Genomic DNA, 24,219 nt, shown 5'->3' on the forward strand with positions numbered 1-24,219 from the left:
TCTTTAACATAGAAAATGTTGGTGTCATCAGAGCCCACCAAACTCAAGTGGTTCCACTTAGAGAAAGACTAGTATTTGCTTGGATGACATAACAGATTCTCCTGGAGGGAGGCAGCAAAAATAGCACACTCTACTCTGTATCTGAAAAGACACTTGAAACTGCTGTGTAAAACAATTGAGAAATTAAGCAACAGGAAAATGGCTGGGTAACAAGTCCAGAAGAGGTTATTTTCCACTTTGGGGCAGAGCAATAATGGCTCTGAATCACTCACCTGCTCTTCCTCGAGGTGCACCCTTGAAATTTTTATCCTTTGAGGTAATAAAAGTACCATAGGGTTCCTTAACAACGGTGAGATGCAGTCTGCCCATCTGTTAAATAATGAGTGGGTTGGATGGCATGCTTTTTGTTTTTTTAGGTCCTTTCCAGATCTAAAAAGTCTACAGTTCAGCTCAGAATACACAACTCCCACAGAATTTCCAGAAAAACATTTGAGTAATTGGCCCCAGAGGAAAGGATATTTAGCAACAAAGCCCTTCACTCCTGGACTAAAACAATCGTTCTGCTTCCTATGGATGGATAGTATAAGACTGGCAATAGCACGAGGGCTGAGCTTACAAATAAGAACGCTTATAAGCAGGGTTAAAATACTAGAATGAGATAGAAGGAAAGACTAATTCTTGAGATCGGGACACCAGAACAGGATGGATTCTTATTTGTTTGGGAGACCTTAGGAGAGGTTCCATAAAAGGGCAGAGAGATGGGAAGACCACCCTGCAAATGAAAGGATAAAAAAGACATTCAAGTGGAAGGAATGAAAAACGTTTCAAATTCCCCAGAGCAGGACTCTCTGCTTTCTGCATGAGGAGCCACGCTCCTGATGCTCAGAGTCACCCCTCCACACTCCGGGAATGTCTGGAAAACCAGGGGGACGCACTGCTATTCCCAGTCACCCTTTCTTGAGCTTAGCTGTCACTGCACTTCACTTTGTACACACTGTGCACGGAGTTCTAGAGCCAGAGGGAACTCTTTACCTTCGTTTTCCCATCTTCACCCTTTGCTCAAGCTCGTCACTTCACTTTGAGAACTGTTCTTTTAATTGCTCCCAAGCCAACAACCACAGTTCAACAGCCAGCTTCTCCATGAAGCCACCTGTGACCCATCCCACAGTCCACTCCCTGCCTCCCACATAACTCTGTCACTGACTGAAGGAAATATGCACTTCTGGAGCTTAAGAAAGGAATGACAAGAAGTTAAACATTGGATGTCCAAGGATAGAGAAAAAACAGAGTTTCTTGAAGCCCCTTTAGACTTCCCAGAATAGAGGGCGCATAAAGTCACTCTTTTTAAGCGTACAGGTCTGTGGCATTAAGTACATCCTCATTGTTGTGCAACCATCACCACCATCCATCTCCAGAACGTAACATCACCTTTGCTTGAACTAGTTTGAGTGGGATTTGTCACTTGCATCCAACAAAATCCTGACTACTAAATAAATGGAGAGTATAGATTGGTAAATATAAGAAATTCATAAAGGGTACGAGGGCTGTGATAAAAACAACACATAAAGCAAAAATTTTCAGCACTGTGAAAGCAAATGAGACCATCTTTTAAGGTTCTTGAGCATAATTGGGGTCTGGGAAGATGAGAAGATAATTAACCAAATGGATCATGAGGTGTAAATGACTAAAGATGCGTTCTTTACCCTTATCTTTGTAACAGGAGAAAGCACTAATGCACAGAGGAAGCTCGCCTCTCATCTCCCAAGGGGAGAAGACATTCTACAGAGGAAATTAGAATCCAGCCAAACAACCAAATCTCCTGAGGCAGAGAGAAGCCTCAGAGATATGGCAGGAAGTAACGAAAGAGAGGGACAATCTAGCAAAAAAGATTCCCTTTCTTTAAACAACCTTTAGAAAGCTGTTCGCCATATTGTCCTTACATATACAGACAACTTACTAAAAGGGTAACGGAGGAATATCCTAGGACCACTTTTTTTCAGGTCAGCAGAAAATCTTGTGTGACATAAATTACTTTGAAATCAGTCTAGAAAACCGACTTAAGAATGAAAGGATACAATATTTTTAAATGTTGAAAAAACAACAGTAGTCACAACGCAATCCCTTTTCATAGCAGGCCTTAATTCCCTCACAGCTTTTACTTCTTCTCCTTTATCGTATATTTAAATTTGAATAACACTATATTCCCATTTTCTCCAGGAGCAAAATTTTCTGTCATGAATATGCCTAAATATTTGAGTATAAATCTTACAGTGTTATGATCCAACAAGGAGTTAGATTAGCCACTATTATCTTCTTGGTATCATGTTTGTTAGCCTCTAAAATGGGTTCTAACGGGATTTCCTTATTTCTCTGCCTTTTTCTCCATTCATCAAAGTATTGTCAGTGTGTATTTTGAGACAAAGAATACGCCCTGGGGAAAGAAACGGGACGGAGAATTGTCATAGGTGGACATTGCTTGGTGGCCAGGCTCCATCACAAACACCCTTCACCTTGGCCAGGAGGTTCCACAGTCAGAACACGGATGTCTCAGTTGACTGCTGTGTCAGGCTGATTATATTGGGGGCCGCGGATTATAAGCAAGCTCCCAGCTAAAACATTTATTTTGCCCACAGCACTCAGTCTCAGAAGAATCTTGCCTCAGAAACGTACCTGGTAACACAAATCAGCATTAGAACCTCTGAGATACTTACAGCCTTCATTAAAGGGACAGCAGGAGTCCGCTCTGTTTGGACTAGTAGGTAGGCTTACAACTGATGGCTTGCTTGTGAGACCTATTACCTGACGTGAAAGTTATTTTCCCAAAAACAATTGGGAGAACGTATTCTTCTCCTAAATTTACATAATCTGAATTACTGTAAAACGCGGCTGCTAGATAAGGAAATCTTTTTTAATGGAACAGTTTGGTTATTCTTTGACTAGCACGCCTGACCTCAAACTCCTGCTTCAGCCTCTACTGGGGAGGAAAGTCATTCCTATGAGCAAAGCCTAAGTCAGATTGCTGAGCTGTTCATCTCTTCCAGGGACCAACTCCCTGAGGATGTGAAGAGGCCAAGCAAGGCTCGGGATAAACACATTTACCTCCACCACCTTCAGTGTCATCTTTCACTCATTTTGAAAGTCGTTAGCAAAAGGACAACATAATGTTATAATCTCTCTTCAGGGTGATAAACTGAAAAATTCCTACAGTGAGAGTTGGAACACAGGGGGAAAAGATAAGGTAGTTCAGCCAAAGCTGAGGCCTGGAAAGCAAGATGGACGCAGAGAGGCAACCTGGAGCAGCAGGATGTCCTTAGCGTGAAGGGCGGCAGAGCGGGGTTCTGCTCTCGCTGGACCACCTCTTGGGTCACGCTACTTACCACACGTGGGACTCTCGCCTTTGCCATCTGTAAAAGGAGAACGCTGTGCTGCATATCTAAGATCTCTTCCTATACTGCAATCCCAGTATTAAAATACTTCTGGACTAAAATCCTCTATTTTGTGATTCTGCTCTAGCTAAGAACAGCACCTAGTGGAAAGCAAAGAATAAATGAAGGTTTCCAGAACAAGAGCGTGGTCTTCAAAGGTGGACGATGTTAACTCTGTGTGCTGTGACTGCCCAGCAGCATCTGCTTTGCACCTTTATTTCTCATTATCCACCAAAAGTGCCTACTACAGACACAGGAAGGAGAGGAAGATGGCAGGGAAGGAGGCTCCTCAATGTCTGCCATAGCTGACACCCCTTAGGCAGGAGACAGAACAAACAAACAAAGCGCTCCCAAGAATGGTGAGTAACAACAACTAAACATTTCCTTAAGGATCGGAAACTTTCATGAAGATGGAGGTTTTATTTAAACCTTCAAGATGCCCATCACCTGTGAGTCATGTAGCTTTAAAAACATTTCAGGCTCCCATTCTTCTGGAAAGTTTAGATTCCTCCTCCAGCCCAGGGAGGCATCCTCTTTCCTCCACTTTCCCTTCTTTGGTTTTCACTAGGTTCTGGGGTCGGGAGAAGTTTGGAAGAAAGAGCATCATCCTCACCATCTAGTGCTCTGCTCATTCTGTTTGCTTTCAACAGGTGTCCCTAAGCAAAGCGAGCATCTCATGTAACTCCATCAGATTTCCTCTCTTATTCCTGATTTTTTTTGCTACTGTTATTTTGATAAAACTACAACAGGGTTTCAAGATAGTTGCTTTCTTTTCTGTTATTAAACTGTAAATGCTTGAAGCATACAAAACAGTTTAGATAGTAATACTACAGACACCCCTGTACCTATAACCCAGTTTGAGAAATGAAGCATTACAGATATAAGGAAAGCCCAGAACCATTGCCCATCCTCCCACTTCACAGTAAACCACTACCTTGATATCAGTAGTTATCAATCCCATACATGTTTTTAAATATTTACTGGATGTGTTTACAACCATAAACAATGTAGTGTTTTAAAGGTTTGTATAAACGTAATTATAGTGTATATATCCTTCTGGAATTCTCCTTTTCCATTCAACATTATGTTCTGGGGATTTACTTATGTTGGAGCATGTAGTTCTAGTTAATTCATTTTTAACTCCTGTATAGTATTCCACTGCATGAAAAATATCACAATTTATTTCTACATTTCAGTTAGGTTTGTTTCCATTTTGGCTTGTTCATCTGTTTTTTCATTGCAAACAATGATTCAGTGAAAATTCTGGCACTTGTTTCTTTATACACAGATGCAAGGGCTTCCCAAGGGTATAATCCCAGGAGTGGAATCACTGGGTTGTGTGGTGTGCACAGCTTTAACTTGACTACCTCCAAATTACTCTCAAAATGGTTGAAACAATTTACACTCCCAGAAGCTGTGTATGAGAGTTCCTATATCTTCTGCACCATTTGTTATTTTCAGATTTTAATTCTTGTAAATATGATGTTTATATCTATTTGTTGAGTGCTTTCACTTATTACATATACTAGAAATTAGTTTTTAAATGCCAAAAAATATTTAAAGAAAAAACTGATGAATGAATAAATACATGATTCCACAAATACACAATCAAGCCCCCAAAAGTGGTAGGCGCTCTTCCATAGGTGTAATAGGATGCATTTAGGAAAAGAATTTTCTATCTATATTTATAAAATGTTGGTTTCTGAAGTGTTAATTACAACTAGAGAAAGAATCTTGGTCCCTTAAACTGTTCCCTGAGGACATTCTGCATTCTAGAAGGCAACTCAAGTCCTAGGCTTCATCAGGCAGGGTGTCAGAAACCTCACCACTACCATTCCCATTGCTCCAATGGAAGCGGCTCTCTGCAGCTTAAATCTTGACCATAGTTTGAAGATACTCAGCAAGAAAAAAACTGAACACATGCAAAGGGAAGAAGGAGGAGAAACAGGAAAATCAGTTGAAATAAATTGTACCCACAAGTGGCATTTTCCTCCTTGTAAACATTATAATTTCAATCTGATACAGCATATAAAATTGCATAATCTTTCAGGTATCACTGTTAAAACCAAATTCTGCTTTTTGAACCGATTCCAAAGGGTAGGCTTGAATAAGGAGAAGATGGTCTTCAAAAACCTAAGATGATAGTTTTCGACTTTCCTAGCAGTCCGGCTACCCAGGAAGCGTAGTTAAGACATTCTACAGTTTAAGTCCCAAACACTCTAACAAGCAGCACAGAGAAATGGTTTATGAGCTGGCCCTTGGAAGCCAGGCTGCCTGGGTTCAAATCCCAACTCGGCCACATATGAACCATGACCTTGGGCAAATTCCTTAGCATCTTTTAGTGTCTATAAAGTGAGGATAATAATGACATCTGCCTTATAATCGTTGCTGGAGAATGAGATGTTTGAACAGGAACTGGCACATAAGAAATGGTCAAAAATATTTGTTATTACATTCTAGCCTCATTTTTGAAATTAAAAAATAAGGTTCTCTATTAAGAGTAGATATCTAGGGAGCAGTCCGTGGTGCCCTTTTTGGACATTTACGTTTCTAATGCTTTCCAGGACTACCTACGTCATGAATTTGAGGCCATTTTTGTTTTCTTCATTATGATTTTCTGTACTTAAAAAACTAATACCCAGTATTTTTTTTTAAGCCTGAGAGGATTTTAAAATAGAAACTTGATTTTCTTCGCATTTTCAGGAAAGAGAGTGAAGGGCTAGTAATGAGTCTAAACATTGATTGTTTTAAAAGCACCTCTCGTCTAATTACATCTGCTCGTACCTGATGTGGCCTGAGGTCATTTACGACCCACTCTCCTGGTCCAGAATTGTTTTATAGATCATAGGCTCTAAATTCAAAACAAACGTGAAGTCTGTCACGGATATAGAGGGTTACTTCCAGTTTGGAAGGAACAACGGGTCAGACTCGTACCTAGATTCTTCTGACACAAAAGAGGATTACGCAGCCAAAGCTTTTCATGTGTGTGTGGTAGGGAAGGGAGTTGACCTCAGGCTTCGGATTTACTGTGACCTGCTTATGTGTGGGATGTTAACAGCCTTTGGGAACCTGAGGGACCAAAGATTTGAGCAGAAAGTACTTGCCAGGAAAACTTCGGTATCAAATTTTATGCCACACATCTTCCTCTTTCTTTTGATATCCAAGTATAAACTATAAAACAATTCAGCCCAATTCCTGTAGGGTAAATAATTTGAAATTAAGTAAATAAAAAGAATACTCAATTAATCTTATGTTTGTCAGTGCATTACCTTTAAAAATAAATCTGGTTTGGGGGAATTTTATTCCCACGGAAGAGTAATTTGCTTCAGCAAGGACTGGAATTTTGACCCAAAAACAGACCTAATAATCTGGCATTTATAAAAATACGATTTTTCTCCCTTTGGACTTCAAAGGTAGTGTGGGTTAGAAATTACTGTGCTTACCTTAAAAATAGTTTGCAACCCAAACATTCTCTTCTAGGACTATGAACAAATTCTCTTTGGATAAAATTCTGAGGAAAAACCCTTTCAGTTACCTAAAAATGAACAATTCCTCTTTCTGGATATATTAAACTCTCTAACTTTCTCCCATCTTGAATGTCGCATAGAAGAAAACCTTTATGACTTCCCCCGGAGAATTATCTTACAAATCAATGGAATACCTTCAATAACTCTTCAATAACTTTTCTGTGTTTTCCAAGACAAAAATCATCAGTGTTCTTCATTACAGTAAACCCATTTACAAGCTGTTGTGTAGTTTATAAATCCCTTGGTAAGAGACTAACTATATATATTTTAAAATAGACTGTTAGAGCTAGAGGAAATTTGAGAGTCAATTCAACCAGTTTGCACATTTGAATCCCCCGGAGAGCCTTTAAAAATACTCACACCAGGACATACACCACACCAATTAAATCAGAACCTCTATGGATGGGGCCCAGGCACCTGTATTTTGTCGAAGGTCCCAGGTGATTCTGCTGCATAGTGAGGGTCAGGTACCACAGATCTGGTCCAAACACCTCATTCTACAGCTAAGAAGCTGAGGCCCAGAGCTGTTAAGTGACATTCCTAAAGCCACCGAGGTAATTAGTCCCATAGCTAGGGTTGGAACCAGGTTTTCAGATTATTTCTTCTCTGGTACATCACCTCCTTTTTAACTGCATTTCTCCTTATGAAATTGGATCTCAGAATCTGATTCCAAAAGGGGTCCTCAACTTGGACCCAATTGCCTGAGAGCTCCAGAGACCAGCTCTACGACAGTCAGTCTAACCGCCACCTTGAGCCCTGGCGGTTTGCCGCTGTTACGACAACCCAGTCACCCTGTGAGATGGAAACACCCCCTCCTGCCATCTTCACCAGACAACAGCAGCCTAATTGGCAATCTATATTAATGGTTTTCTTTATTGCTTCCAGCAACCTCTGTCCTCTGATACTTCTCTTTAAAAGAATTAATAACAACCTCTTCTAAAAAACTTCATTTGGTGGTACATTGAATTTCTAGCGTAGGAATGAACTAAAAGCTTCGTATAAAGAAATGGCTTCAGGGCAACTCCTTGAGAAAGGAATCGTTTGCTGACAGGTGGTCTGGAGCTTCGCTTTCAGGGGCAACTGCAAACGGGACTGCAGAAACCAGCGCAGAGAGCTGGGAAAGGGCCAGCCTCCTCAAGTACTGGGGGTCACGTTGCATCGCTGGCTCCTTTCCAGATTCTGGAAAGGGATAAGCACAATTAACCCACCGGGTTCAGTGAACACGGCCTGATACGCACAACTTAAGGTGTGAAAACACTTGGAAGGCCACCTCCTCTGCTTGTCCTGCCTGATCCCATGCGCACGTCCCAATCCTGCTCAACTACTCCAAATAACCAAAAGATGGTTTTTGTTTTGGTAAAAAGTAATCCTCCTGGGGCAGGAAGAAAAAGATGGCTGACCTATGAGAAACAGGAGTCAGAACCACAGCCGAGTTGAACGAGAACTGGACCAAGGGTCCCAAGGCCTCAGTTCCCGCCCCGCTCCTGCACTTACTGGTTGCACATGTTGAGGCAAGTCCATTTCTTTTTGGGCAAGTCCATTTCTCAGGGCTTTCTTTTCCACATAGGCAAAGTTGGGATAACTCCTGTCCTGACTGCCCCATGGGTTGGTTATGAAGACCAAATGGAGAGAGAATTAAATAGAAATAATTTATATAAAAACATCCTCATAAAACTGCACATAAATGAGGGCATTACTAGGAAGAACAAAGGAGGTGAAAAGAAACTTATATCACCAGATAAAAAGTTAAAACATTCAGGAGTACTGAATTCCTAAAAAAAAAAACTAGTCTAGAACAATTCAGCAGTCTGTCATGATTAACAACCGTGACTGCGAAGTCAGACAGACTTGGAGTCCAGGCTTAGCTCTGCCAAGTTACCTCTCTGAGCCTCAGTGTTCTCATCCATACAATGAGGATGATGACAGCGCATAACTCTTGGAGGCTAGGCACGGCTGACACGAAACAATCACATAAAGAGCTTAGCTCAGTGGCTGGCACGTGTCAGCTGTTGGTGATTATTGTGATAGTAATGGTGTTAATGTCCTTACTCCCCCACCTCACAGGGCTGTGGTGGGTACTAGGGATCAGATGTGCAAAGTGGTAGCACCGAGGAAACGTTCAATAGATGGTTGTTGTTACTCTACTTGAGTCGCCAGCTCTCCCTCTTGACAGAGCCAGAAACATTGGTGAAGGCCACACTGTCAAACTCTCCCCTTTCTCACCAAGAGATTTCTTCTTGGCTTGGTCCAATTCTTTGCAGGCTCTGAGAAAGATCAGGCAGACTGTGAGGGTTCTAGTTAACCAGCGTCACACTTCAGTCACAGGTGTACTGTTTGTCCCCGGGGACCCAGATGTTAAGTGCTTTTTTCAACAGGAAGCAGCCCCTTTGTTTTAGCTCCGTGTCCTAGAGTACTTGATCCACAGCTAAATCAGGGTGGCTGGCAGGAATCTAGCTAATTGCCAGCCATGATGGGCAAGGGAAACAAACAAAGGAACAAAAGCCACTTGCAGTGAAGTCACATGAAATGTGCAGCTATGTTCTAGAAGGCTCTGTGATGGCAATTTTTGTCACAATGCTTTCATTCGAATGGAGGAAACAGAGAAGGAAAAATCACAAAACATTAAGGCCAAAAACATTCACCTAATGTGAAATTTCATATAAATCACATGTGAATACAATACAAAAAGCATTCTCTTTGGAAATGTCAAAAATATTAGTTGAGCTCTCTTTTCTCTTAAAAAAAAGTAGTATAAGCTCATATACAGAGATTTAGAAAATGCAAATGAGAAAATTTTGCATGATTTAAGATTACCCATTATCTAGCCTGCCAGAGATGATGCTATTAACATTTTGGTATACATTCTTTCATCCTTTTTTCCTATGTATGTATAAAAATAAAAAACTTTGTCAAAAATGAGTTCTAATAACTCTGGCCAATTAAGTCCTCAAAAAGCATTAGGTTTAAAGATCTAATGAATTAAATAATGATAACTAGTTTCTCCTTTTGCTTACCATGTAATTAAAATATATGAAAACATAGAGCCTGGTATTACTAAATACTCATGGATAATATTTATAAAGCACTATTATGCCAGCGCACACCTGAAGTCCACATACCAATTAACCCCTTTGGTTCTCACAACGGCTCTGTGAAGTGGGTACTATTACTGTTCCTGAGAGCAAGGCGCAGCGAAGTCAAGCAACTTGCCCCAAGGTCACACAGTGGGTCAAATGCTAACCTGGAATTAGAACCCAGGCAGGAGGGCTCCAGCCTCCACGTTCCTAACCACTCTGCTCTGCCGCCTCTCAGAGGTGCAACCTTATCACTGTAGAATCAGAAAGACAAATTCCCTTGTGTTTCTGCACAACTTGGCAGCAAATGATGTGTCGTCTAGTGATTGCTGAGCTAATATTAAAACTGTCCAACACGCGGGAGCCACCACACACCCAAATAATCTAGCATTAAAATAACTAACAAAACTTGCATTTCACAAGCAAAGATGGAAGGATGATCTTGGAAGGTGGGACATCAGTGTCAAATGGAGCCAATTCAAGTTTTCTTCAAGGATGTGCTGTCTGGGTTGAGGTTTATGACTTAAAGGTTAGACTGCCAAGAATTTTTTAAAAAGGTTGATACATCTGTGGCTGCATTTCCCCAGAGCACTATAATCTGCAGTCTTGCCAAAATTAAATAAAAGGATTGACTGTCCTCCTGCTTCCTCTGCCTTAAGAATGTCACCGTTTGAACTGTGTGAGGAACAAAGCTACTATGAGCTCAGCATTCAGGAAGAATTTTCTGCTTGGATTGTAACCAAAACTCCTTATTCCATGAGCGGGTCCCAGCAGTCTCAAAGGACAGCTACAGGCAGATCCATCACTCATCCACCTCAAGGAAGATTTGCAAAGGAAACTCATGTGCGCTAGGAAGGTACACATAGTTAATTCTATCATGAGCACTGCTAAGATAGTGTATAGCCTAGGTTATACCATATGCATGTCACCAGAGTGACCAAAGAGAAGTAACATTAAGAAGTATTTTCATGACACATGACAGGTGCCCGATGGAGGGGAGGGAGCAGGAGAGAGTATATTAACCAGGAAAGCTAACTACGGTACCCAACAGCCCCTGAATCTTGGTGGGACAGCACAGTCAGAGTGTGTTTCTTTCTCATGTTACAGTCCAATGCAGACTGGCATCAGGACAGGGCTGGGTTCCAGGTAGTCAGTCGGGGTCTCAGGCCTCTTCTTCCAACGACTGCATCATCTCCCAGGGCCTCAAGGTCCTCTGCTGGGTCCTGTGCTTACTGTCAACAAACCAGGAGCGACAAAGGAAAGGATGGAGAGGGAGATTTTATAGAGATGAGGCCAGAAGTGGCCCCAGTCCACTGGCCAGAACTCAGTCACCTGTCCCTACCCAAGTGAAAAGAAGCCTGGAAAATGGGCCCAGAAGGGAAAGAATACAAGGTTTGACGAAATATAACATTATCTCTGCCATGCAGAGGAGGAAGGAGATCAATCCAAATTTTGACAAAAACAGACAGATGTGCCTTTACCTAAGTCATTATCAGCAGCCACGTCTCTTGGGGATGAATTGAGCTGAGACTGAATCCTCAATCAATTAAGCACACCCTTCCCCAGCCCTGCCAAAAGTGGTATGATGGTCCCCTGCTCATCTAACCCAGAGGTTCTCAACCCAGGGCGATTCTGCCCTGTCAAGGGATACTTGGCAATTTCTGGAGACATTTCTGATTGTCACAGCTGGGTGAGGGGTGCCACAGACATAGGCTTTAGTAGGCAGAGGCCAGGGATGCTTCTAAACATCCTATAGTTCACAAGACAGTCCCCACAACAAACAATTATCTGGTACAAGATGTCAATAGCACCGAGGTTAAGAAACTCTGCTCTAGGCCGTGGAACTAGGGCCTTGTTCACACATCTATTATAACACTTCCATTCATGGGCCATTTTTTTCTTGTTTTGGTTTTTGTTTTTTGGTGAGGAAGATTGCCCCTGAGCTAACATCTGTTGCCAATCTTCTTCTTCTTTTTTTTCCCCCTCCTCATAGCCCCAGTACATAGTCATAGACCCTAGTTGTGAGTCCTTCTAGTTCTTCTACATGGGATGCCACCACAGCGTGGCTTGATGAGTAGTGTGTAGGTCTGTGCCCAGGATCCAAACTGGCAAACCCCGGGCCACCAAAGTGGAGCACATGAACTTAACCACTATGCCACAGGGCCAGTCATGGGCCATTTTTGAGTACCTACTATGTGCCCAGTGCTTCACTTGGCACCTTGTAATGGAATAGTTGTTTCCATGTTTCTTTTTCCTCTTCCTCACCAGATTATGAGTTACAGTGCCAGAACAGGATCAGTTTTCATATCCATCACCATCCTCCAGTGTCCACTCATATCAGGCACAGAATACATATCGAATGAGTGGATGGATGACTTTGTCCCTGAACCACTGTGTCCCATGCTCTGACCTTTTGAATAAATGAAGGTATTTGGTTCTCAAGACTGCCATTCTGAAAACCTTACAAAACAACTACAAGGAGGTGATAATCCAGTCTGTCCGGAAGAAATGCAGTGCTCAAGGAGCACGAGACCTTAGAGGTTGGTGATACAGAAGAAAGCTTCGCCTTCATAAGTTAGCTCGTCACAAAACCTCATCCAGACCCAAAGACACAGGAGGTTGGCCCCATGTGGCAGCAGCGTGGTGAACTCCATTTGATCTAAGCCCTATACATGCATCCACTATCCCAGCTCCAATGCCATGGTACATGGGGATGGGCACAATCCCAAAAATGTTTGCCATTCAAAATCTGTCCAGACAAGAGAAGAGGAGCCCCTGAAAGCCTGAAATAGGGCCACTTCCTCCTAGAAAGAAGCTTCTCTTAATGGCGGTGAGTCCATTTGATCCAAATGAAAGTCAGTTTATGAGATTCCTTTCCCGGATCCATTCCCTCCTCGCTTCTCTCCCTCTGCATCAGCTTTCCAATCTAAAAGAGGGCAGAGCCCTTGGGCACCTCTCCCAAGCATGCCAAGGAGAGATGGAATGTGTTGTTACACTACCGATATCCAAAACACCGCTGCATATTTGTAAAATGGCTTTCAAGAAAGTTCTTTCATATTTGTTATTTTATTTGACCCTTATCTTCTTCCTTCAAGCCTAATGTCCTCTCAGAACACCTTTCAATGGTTTGAGGCTTTCCCAGCACAAAATATTGTCCCAGCACATCTACCCTGGGCAGCTCTGCTATGGTGCACACCCTCATGCTGGGGAGAAAGAGAAAAAAATTTGAAATTGGAGAGCCTGGCCCCATCCAATTCCTGACCCTCTCTCTTACGGGTTCTATGACTTGATTTATGTCACTAATTTTCCTCAGGACCGTTTCCTTCTGTGTGAAACAGAACTAATAGAGCCTGCCCTACTTCACCTGTTGCTCTTAAACGGATCCAATGGGATAAAATATGCAAAAGCATTTTGTAATGTGGTGTCATAGCTTCTTCCCAGAAATGATCAATATGCCTCTCAGATAGTCAATGTCTCTAACCAGGGTAGAACTGCTAGGAAATAGAAATTACAGTACATAAAGGATATTATTAAACTAAGCGCTGTACTTTTTTCTTCAACCAACATCTGATGACTTCTAAATTGACTTAACAAAGAGAATAAGCCGAAACTAATTATACTTCATATCACAGCTTCTCATTGTTTAGCAGTAACTCAAGTTTAACTATGCTCACCTTTGGTCAACAAAAGTAATGCAATTAAACAATTTGAAACTATGCACTGTTCAACTGTTCCTTCAGCGTTCTCTCATAAGACACCACAAAGCTGGAAAGACAGGGGAATGTCTATGGACCATTGACTGTATTTTTTCTTTTTTTTTTCAATAACCAAATAATATATAAATATATTCTCAATTTAAAAGTTTCAAACAATACAAAAATACACAGAGTAAACCAGAAAACCCCACCTATCTTCACTTCCCAGAGGTGATCAACCATCAATGTGTCTGGCTTGCATCCTGCCAGACTTCTTTCTGCAAATTGACTATATGTGCATATATATAGAAATCTCATTTTGTTTTGTTATGTAATTAGGATTATGCTTTACAAATTGTTCAACAACATGCTTTTTTGACTATAGATTTTCCCATGTCGTGCATGTTATCTACCTCATTCTTGTTAATAACATATGGCTTTCTATTAGGTAAATACCCCAAACTTTAATTAACCCTATTGATGGAAATTTGGTGATTCCCAGTTTCCAAAATCACAAAGCTTTGCTAAACTTTTAAAGTTAAATTGCTAATAGATTCTGTTTGATTGCCTCTCTCTAAATTTCACTTGAAATCCACTTCCAGTAAAGTTCTTTCTAATATCCCCTTCCTCCCAGTAATAAGTAGAAGTATTTTTGAAAATAGTGTGAACTCAATAAAGTCTTTTTTTTTTAAGATTTTATTTTTTTCCTTTTTCTCCCCAAAGTCCCCCGGTACATAGTTGTATATTCTTCGTTGTGGGTCCTTCTAGTTGTGGCATGTGGGATGCTGCCTCAGCGTGGTTTGATGAGCAGTGCCATGTCCGCGCCCAGGATTCGAACCAACGAAACACTGGGCCACCTGCAGTGGAGCACGCGAACTCAACCACTCGGCCACGGGGCCAGCCCGAATAAAGTCTTTTTAAGAAAAGGTTAAAGAGGGGCTGGCCCAATGGCATGATGGTTAAGTTCACGTGCTCCACTTTGGTGGCTGTGGTTCACGGGTTTGGATCCCAGGTATGGATCTACACACTGCTCATCAAGCCATGCTGTGGCAGCATCCCACATACAAAAGAGAGGAAGATTGGCACAGACCTTAGCTCAAGGACAATCTTCCTTACCGAAAACCAAAAAGAAAAAGAGAGGGTTAGCAGTCTAGATTCAATGCTAAACCGTTCAAACTGCATTCCATAATCATTGTTAATAGCATTTGTTTAATCCATCCTATGTTTTATCTGCAGAGAGAATGGGTTTCTACCTATGGGCTTTCTGTGTTAGGCATTACAAACTTCAACCTTACACACACACACACACACATTCACTCACACCCAAACAACGCTAAGATCAAAGAAAGAAGGCATGCATATGAAAATCTTAGCACTCTATAAGGAATTGTCTACCCAGTTAAGCATGATCTTGGGTTCTATAAAAGAACCAAATAGAATGATATTGCCAGAATCTTCTACAAGAGCAAAACTATCTCCACTTGGAATTTCCAAATTCAAATATTCATTGACTGCCTACTATGTGCTGAGAGGGCCTCAAAAGTAGTATAAGATCTAACCGCTGCCATCCAGAAGCTATAAAACAGTGGGGAGATGAGGTTCACATGAATGAAACAGCTAACTAACAATGCAAAGTAGTCCTGGATTAGGTGAGCAAATGAATGATACGGGCAATAAAGTGCTCCAGGAGGAGCTCTCAGTGGCAGTAAATTAAGGGATGTAACATCAAGCAAGTCATTGTAATAGGGCCCTCAGCACCGCAGTGAGGGCTAAAACACAGGGTCAATGGATGGGGCGATTTGTTACATGACCATAAAATGGTAAACTCAGACTGTAAGAGACACCTGGAAACGTGTCTAAGTACAACGGCACATTTGGTGAGAGTAGGACCAGAGGAAGTAATGCTCCAAGAGGTAAAAACTCCATGGACGCCACACAGAGGCTCAATAGAGACCCAAAACTATGGCAAGAACCGCCCAACCCCTACCTCTTCTGCAGGCCAAACAGGCTGCAGAGGGCGTCCCGCAAAGCCTTCTTGGAGGGATGAGAATTTAAGTTTGAGGCGCTTTCCCTCTCTTGAAGGCTGACTGTGTATAAATACATTAAAAACCATCACTCAGCGTCTATGGCATGTCTGCTGCCTAAGTTAAGACCAGATTAAGAAGATGCATGGTCCCTACTTTGAACGGGTACACAAGTGTCTGAATAATCTACTCAAACTCAGGGGGTCCTGAACCCACCCCCCAGCTGCTCAATGGTAGAGCCTGAACTCATACACAGAGGGACAACAGCATATTTCTGTAGGATAATAAAAAAGAGGATATTATAAAAAATTTCTGGTTTTAACTTATTCCTATAACGTTGAGGTTTGTTTTGGTCTACAGGGCCTAGTAGTTTCTTTCAACTCTCGGGTTAGAATTGTTGTTTATCCCTTTTACAGAGCTTTTAAAAAAGTTACAATTTTCCTTCTCCGTTTATCACAAACATAGTCTTGATCGAAGCCCAAAACTGCCAATCTCCCCCCTCAACAAACTACTATAAAAAGAAAGAAAGGAGGGAAAGAAGGATGGCTGGAAGGGGAAGAAAGAGAGAAATTTTACAGTAGCTACTGAGAAAAGAGCACCAGTGTAGGAGGTCAGGTCCAAGTTTGCACCGAGCACACAGAGGAGGGGAAGGTCTGAATACCATCCTGTCTTTAACTGACTCCCACAGAAGCAGCAAAAGCGTCTCAGCTCTCAGAGATATTAGAGGGAAATGGGGAGAAGCAAGACGTTGCTGTCTGTCCCTCACTAGAAGTCAAGAAAAGAGATGAAACAAAGTGTTCTTTGATGCCCCGGCAGCGCGGGCTGCCCACGGCGTAGATCAGAGCTGCTCAGAGGCAGCAAAGACTCGTTCGTACAGCAAACTCAACTCCTCTAAGTCGCCTACCATCAATTGTGGGCCATGCATAATAGCTGACTGTATTATTTTTTTTCCCTGAGAATAGACCTTTGTTCTCATAGAGAACTGCACTCTTCAATGTCTCCGTACTAGTTACCACGCTGAAAAGAAAGGCACAAAATACTATATTTGTGCAAAACAAAGAAGGAATCAATTATTAAATCATCTTTTCTAAGAACTCACCAATCTATAAATAAAACATGTTTGGAAAATAAATATTTTCCTGCCTCTGCTGTTTTTACTTTCTGTAGCAGTATCTTAAAAGGCACCATTTCAGCTATACTTTCCTCAGAAAATGAGACTCGCGATCTCACTTGCGTTCAAGCTACTCTGCTTAACTCTTTTTCTCCAGGAATGGGGCTCTGCCCCAGGCAGCATGCGCTTATTAAAAATATTTCCCAGCATTAACGTTCTCGCTAGAAGCTTCCATTTGTGCGATGTCTTTCATACTGGCTCCATTTGTGCCCACTGTCCACCTGTGCAAACGTTCACACGACAGCTGACATGCAATATGTAAATGACTACGAAAGAGAATCTCACAAGAAACCTGGGTCTGAATTTCACGTCCCAGAGCGTGTCTCCCAAAGATATAAAAGGTATGACTATTTTATCTATTTTTGTGACAGATTTGGAATTAAATGACCAGATTCTCTAAAATAATTTTGTAATAAAAGGTAACACTTAACTCCTTACAAAAGCGACATCCTTGCCAAATAAGTTTAGCTTATTTCCACTGCTTCCCTTGTTTTCTGTGCACTCAGTAATGCACAGTAATGCAGCAGCTGCCTTACGCTCCTGAAATGCACCAGCTACCTCCTTCCTCAGACCTTCTGCACAGACAGTTCCCGCCTTCTAGAACATCCTATACACCCTTCCTCACCTAGCTAAGTCCAATTCACCTTTCAGATCTCAATTCAAAAGCCCCTTGTCCAGGACAGCTCCCCTTCCCTGACTAGCCCTCCCACCCTCCATCTAAATGAGATTCCCCTGTTATATAGGTTCTTGTAGCTTCCTGTGACTTTCCCCTCAGAGCACTTAGCACAGTTTGTAGAGTAATTATATAACTGCATGGTTCTTTGATGAATATCCATCTTCTATACCAGACTGTAAGCTCCGTCAGGACAGAGACTTTGGCTGTTTTGCTCTCACTGGATTCTCGGAGCCTAACACAATGCCTGGCACATAGTAGGTGCTCAACTATTTGCTGAATAAATTAATAAGCAAACCCCATCATGTCCTGACACCCTATCATAGTAAATGGTCAGAACAATAAGGATGCAGTGAAGAAGATAAAGAGTCGGTTCTGAAAACTACCTGGTCAACTGTCTCAGCATAGTGCTAGTAAGGTGACTCTCTTCAGTGAATTTGGCTTATCTTGGTCCATGCTATGATCACGACACTGAAAAGAACTGGCTTAGCTCTAAGGATAGAACAATACGATAGAAGAATTAGGTTCAGCAGCATAGTACAGAAAACCCCAAATAGCAGTGGCTTAAACAAGATAGATATATATTTCTTCCTCATAAACAAAGTCTATAGGAAATTACCCAGGACTGGTATAGTACTCTACAGTGATAAGGACCCAGGTTCCAACTATCTTGCTGCAAAAGTCTCCTCAGCATCTACTTCATGATCCACAATGGCTGCTCAAGTCTAGCCATCCCATCCAACTCCAGGCACCAGGAAGAAAGAAAAGGGTAAAAAAGAATGATATTCCCCCTTTCTGAAAATTTCCCACTTAAGTCCTTTAGGTAGAATGTAGTCACACAGCCACACCTTGTGGCAAGGGAAGCTAGAAAATAGTCTTTATTCCAGGAGAAGCTTCTACTACTTTTAAGGAAAGCTGGATATTGGGGGACAATCAGCAGTTTCTGCCACAGATCACAAAAAATATTCTTGGGAACCTAGTTTGCTGTTCCTGGTAATAGCAGGTCTCTCCTCCAGTGGACGTTGTCTAAGCAAGGGGAGGAGGAAAGTGCCTGCTCAACCGTGCGAAGTCACCCGAGCCCTGACGTGAGCAAACAAGTCAGTGCCCACGTAACACAGCCTGGGTCACCGTCACACAAGGGCTGAAATGAGCTTTTCATTCTGCTTTGACTTTATTTTCTAACTTCATAATTTACATTTACACGTCATTTCCATTTACACTGTCCCGGAAGGCAGACGAAGTTTCACATTTTATATACCGGCTGGTTCTCTGGCACACCTATGGGAGTTTCAACATCTGGATGGATTGCAGACCCGAATGAAAGGTGAAAATGTGACCAGGGGAACACTTACGTAAAAACCAAATGCCCCCAGTCTGATTCTTCTCAAATGGCTAACGGAGGTTTTCAGTCAGATGACGAGCTTTTCATGTTTCTGCAAATCTCTCAAACACACTCCCTTATAATATACGCATTTTGGGTCATACTGTTTCTACATTTCCTAAAGTACCAGTGGTTGAATTGTTGTTTACAGAAGAAAACTTACATAGAAATACATATTCAAGAGGTAGGTCAAATCAGATTGACACCTTCTTTAAAACAAAGAGTGTTTCAGACTTCAGCCACTAAGCACCTGGCATTTCTGAAATTAAGAGGAAGAGCTGGGCAGGAAGCAAGATGGAAATCCCTAAAACTGTTCCAAAAACAGCAATCCAGTGACACGAGCGACAGTTGCTAGAAGCTTAAGGGAAACCCCCACAAAACTGCTGGAGATGCGACCTCACGTGTTTTTGCAAGCCCTTCTCTGGGGGTGACCGTGCTCCGCGCCAGTTTAGACTCAGTGTCGCTGCAGCAGTGCTGAGGGAAGGTCTTCTGATCAACTACAGCCGCGTGTGGTCATGCTTTCCTGTGGATGAAAGTCACCCCGGAAAGACGGACCCGAGGGCACGGCATACTACATAACAACCAAACCTCACAATTTCGCGACCGGTTCTCCTGCACACCCCGCCCCCCGCCCCTCTGCCAACACACACCCATCCTCTCTTAAAAGGAACTGTCTGCTCTTTGCAGTCAGGAAATTCTACAACAAGCCAGCCTGTGATCAAAGGTCTCTCCATCGGCTTCCCCAGATACATAATCCACAGCTGGCAGACTCAGAAGCATCCTATTGACCATGAATAAATTTGATTTTTGGACCGAAAGTATGCAAAATCTTGTTATGCCGCCCACAGTAATCATGCATTTGAAGATTATTCCTCCTTTCCAGGGCAAAGTTTCTCTTTCTGAATCTTGGTCCTCTTTCCGAGGTATACCAAGAGATCAGGCCTGAAAATGTAAAGGGGAATTTCCCATAGGCAAAGCAGACTCTCAGACAAGCTAATGTCTTAAAAGGAGACGAGGAAAATAGAATTAAATTTGTCAAAGTGTGAGGATGCTAATAAGTACTACACACACGCTCACGCACACAGAAAGAGCTTAGTAGTAAAATAAGCTTGGGAAACGCTAATTAAAAATGAAAAAGTTTTCTTCCTCACAGACTTTATCAGAGCCTTTAATGCTGCCAATATGCATTCCAGATCTCCAAGAGGGGCGTGATAGACAGATTTTCTAATTCAACACTTGTTCATCTTATATGGCAAGTGCTCTGTAGAACAGACAAGGCAAGATGCTAGACTGGAAAGAAATGCATCAAAATCAAAGAGGGCTATTTCTGGATACTGAAATTTGTGGGTAATTTAATTCTCTGTATTTCCAAGTTCTTAATGATGAATTTATATTGCCTTTATCATCTGGAAAAAGTTACAGATGATAAAAGAAAAAATAATATTTGAATATATTTTATTCTATTATTTTTAAAACTCAGAAGTACCTGAAGGTAAGATTTTTCTTTCTTATAAGAAAGAGGGGCTTATTGTCTTTTAATATTTATTATATGCCTCCAGAATGCCAGATTCTAATTTTAATACAAGTAATAAAAAGGAAGAATTTATTTTGATGCTTTACTACACAGTGCCAGTGCCCTAAAAGAGGAAAAGAAACTCTTTAAAGATTTTCCCACTACTATAAATAAACTAAAGCCTGCAAACATAATAAAAATACTTATACAATATTAATCTTAAAAATATATATTTACACGATCGTGCTTTTTTCCCTTGCCTATTCTTTTAAGAGTTTTCTTTTAGGTTTAGCTTCTTGATTTATCTTTTAATAGTTTTTGTTGTTGTTAGTGCCATCGAGTCGATTCCAACTCCTAGCGCCCCTGCGCCCAGCAGAGCAGAACCTGCCCGGGCTTTCTGCGCCATCCTCTCCCCTCCCAGCGCTCTATCAGACAGTGCTTCCTGCTAGTCACAGAGTTTTCAGGGCCAATTTTTTTGGAAGTGGGTGGCCAGGTCCTTCTTCCTGGTCTGTCTAGTCTGGAAGCTCCACTGAAACCTGTCCACCATGGGTTACCCTGCTGGTATCTGAAATCCTGGTGGCAGAGCTTTCAGCATCACAGCGACACGCAGCCCCCACAGTATGACAGCTGACAGACAGGTGCTGTGGTCCCCTGACCGGGACACAAACCCAGATCGCGATGATGAGAGAGCCAAGTCTTAACCACTAGACCACCAGAGCAGGCTTTTAATAGGATGCTAAATATAAAAACTTACTGGGGTGCATTGTAAATAAAACTTTATCAACAAACCTTTAAACTCTCATACATTCTTTTACCAGTTTATTGAATGCCTATTATGTGCCACGAAATGTGATTATTCTTGGAGAATTCCATGAAAACAGATCCTTCTTCATGACTACTTATTTTAGTAGCTAGTTATCTAAGTAAATTTAATACTGTTTATAAAATGATAAAGAAAATAATCAGCATAGAAAAACTAAAGCTATAAGAGATCTATGTAGCAAATGTTTGATGATATGACATGTTGCTTTGTCTTACTTAATTTCAGTCTGATAATCATAGTAACTTGGACTATCTAGAAAAATGAAATCAAATTCTAATTCTGGCAAAAGGAAAAAAATTTCAATTCCATTATACCAGGTTTTGCAAAAGAGACAGGAGAAGCCAGACATCAAAGTCCATCTTCAGCATGTCTACAAGCCGCTTTCTTGCTAAGGCATTTCTGTCCCCAGTTGCAACCATGGTGACTAAACAGCCACCTCTCCAGGTTCACCGTGAACAAAAGAACTCTTCTTCTCACCCCACTAGGCTGTTCTCCCCATGCAAAAATCTCAGACAGTTCTGGGAATGGCCTCCTTCCTTTGTGCGGGGGCAAAGGTCAAGAATAGTCAACAGGACACGTTAAGGTAGGCAGTTTGGGACTTGATTCGCCTCTCAAGAGACACAGAGGACAGGCTTCTACTTCCCTCAACAGCCAAGATGAGACCAGAAGATCTCCGACTAGTCTCTCTACAACTCAAAGAGGAGAAACCTAGAGAAGTTATGTCAGCTGAAAGCCCAAGTGTTGGACGTCTCATTTTGCCAGGCTAACAGCAGCCAGATGTAAGGGCCACAAATAAGTACCTGTTCCCTGGCTTCCAGACCTGAGTAAAGAGCCGAAGTTTTCTGACCAGCCAAACAAGCAGCAAACTGATTCACTGAGGGAAATTATAATGCTCTGCTCCAATCACAGCTCTGCTGGAACTGAGTTTCTAGAAAGTGTTGAGATTTCCTTCAATCTCACTGGGCAAGCGTTCTAATGACTAAAGTGGACCCAAAAAACTATATTAGAAAAGCTCTTTATCTCAAGGAATAAATTTCCACAAATCAAATCAAAGAATTAAAACAAAACTAAAAAGTCTACCATGTTTTAGTATTTACTGTACACATATGTTCCCCAGATATGCAATATGTTTCTAGTTCACACTGCTGAATTTGTCTTAAGATGTCCCCATTCCAGCCAAGAGCTGCAAGGAAGACTTTCAGACTAGCTCAAAAGAACTTTTAAGGACCCATAGGAACAAGGCATCCAGTGTCACAGAAGCTTTATTTTAAGACCAAAAGTAGAAAAATGTTTTACAAATAAGGGAAACTTGGGCCTGAACTCTAAATTTTATGTTGATTAAAATCAGTGTTAATAAGTTCAAGTTAGTTGGGCCTTCCAAAAACTTCACTTAAAACATAAGTGAAGGCTAAGAAAACATGCAAAGAGGACACAGGAAAGATTTGTGGGCCCAAAACCAGGGAGATGGAAATCAAATACTAATAAACATGGAACTATTATGTCACCCACGAACACAGACACGCAATGACCTGCGTCTAAGAGTTCGAAGTCATAGCCAGCATATTCCACAACAAAAATATCCAAATAACCAAACACTCCTCACACATGGCAGCCACACCTCAACAGCGCAAAGAAATTCAAACCCTCTTAGGCGGCTATAAATGACAGGGGAAACAGCTGCTGTGGAAGTTTCAAGTTTCTTAATAGCTCATAGCAGCAGCAACACAAAGAGTAGAGTAATTTTTTAAATGCTCAGACCAGACTCCGTTAAGCAACTACCCATGGGGAAATGGGGAAATTGAGATAAATGCATACATCACAGAATACAACGGCGTCAGAGGAAAATCGCTTCCCGCTCTCTTATTAATTTAGCAAATAAGAAGAAGGTATCAGCCTCTGGACTGGTCAGTATATAAACAGCAGACAGAAATTTTTGTTTACTTCCCTATCTTTCTGAAGGATTATCCATTTATGATGTTCTTAATATTATTTGCTAATAATCATTTCTATTCATTGTCACCAAGCAGATGTCAGGCTAGAGTTGGGACAGAATGCCACGTGGGTCTCATATGGCAGTTGAAATCGTGGCTGGGGAGACAGGAAAACGGAAGATGGGGAAAATTACAGCATTTACAAAGATGATTTACCACTCACTTTCTACCCCCAACAACTCTAACTAAAGCCACGCTTTGGTCTGACGATTTCTTAGCGCCAGCTGTCCATCTCAAGTGGTGACACCAGTCAACTCTTGAGCTGACTCCTTGCTCTATCAGGATGCTCTGTCACTCCATTCAAACACACAGATAATGGGTAGCTCTGTGGGTAGCCAGTCTTGAAGGTATACATACACCCCGTGCTTTAGGAAAATATATGAAAACTTCAACTTACAGAGCAGATGAACTTGAGGGTGTTCATTTACCTTACAAAATAAAAAGGCCATTTGCTACAGTTTTTGTCAGGTAAAGGGGAAGGGGAGTCTTGAGAGCAAAGCTATTTGTGGGGTAATTTTCCCTAAGAGTGGTAGCAACTGCTGGACCATCACATGAGAATCACTGTGGGGCCAGGACTCCTTAGCCGTGCACTCTAGGCCGGTAAGCAGCTGGAGCCACCACAACAGACTGTGACTCCTAAGGACACTGGAATATCTTTACATTCAGGGAAAATTAAAAGGACAGGAGAGTGAAGCTGACCAAATCAAAGTTGTACCCAAATTCTTCCAGAAAATTCTTAAAATCTAAGGAGGCAGGAGAAAAAAATGTACATACATTCCCTAATGTAGTGCTCAGATATCAAGCGACCTCTTTTATCTCACTGAAGTGAAAGCAGAAAACAGATAGAAAAAAAATGGGAAAAGGGAGAGGTATTTTGGATTCTCCCCACATGCCCCATTCCTAATGTTCCATCCTGTCCGCA

The 24,219-nt window shown here is 41.7% G+C and overlaps 1 protein-coding gene across 13 annotated transcripts in view; it reads right to left on the minus strand.

Moving 5' to 3' along the window:
* ANKRD44 (ankyrin repeat domain 44) overlaps positions 1 to 24,219 on the minus strand; it is a 348,643-nt gene that overhangs the window by 231,592 nt on the left and 92,832 nt on the right. The gene's annotated exons all lie outside the window — the stretch shown is intronic.

The sequence above is a fragment of the Equus przewalskii genome, chromosome 17 (genome assembly GCF_037783145.1).
Source record: "Equus przewalskii isolate Varuska chromosome 17, EquPr2, whole genome shotgun sequence".
NCBI classification, from domain to species: domain Eukaryota; kingdom Metazoa; phylum Chordata; class Mammalia; order Perissodactyla; family Equidae; genus Equus; species Equus przewalskii.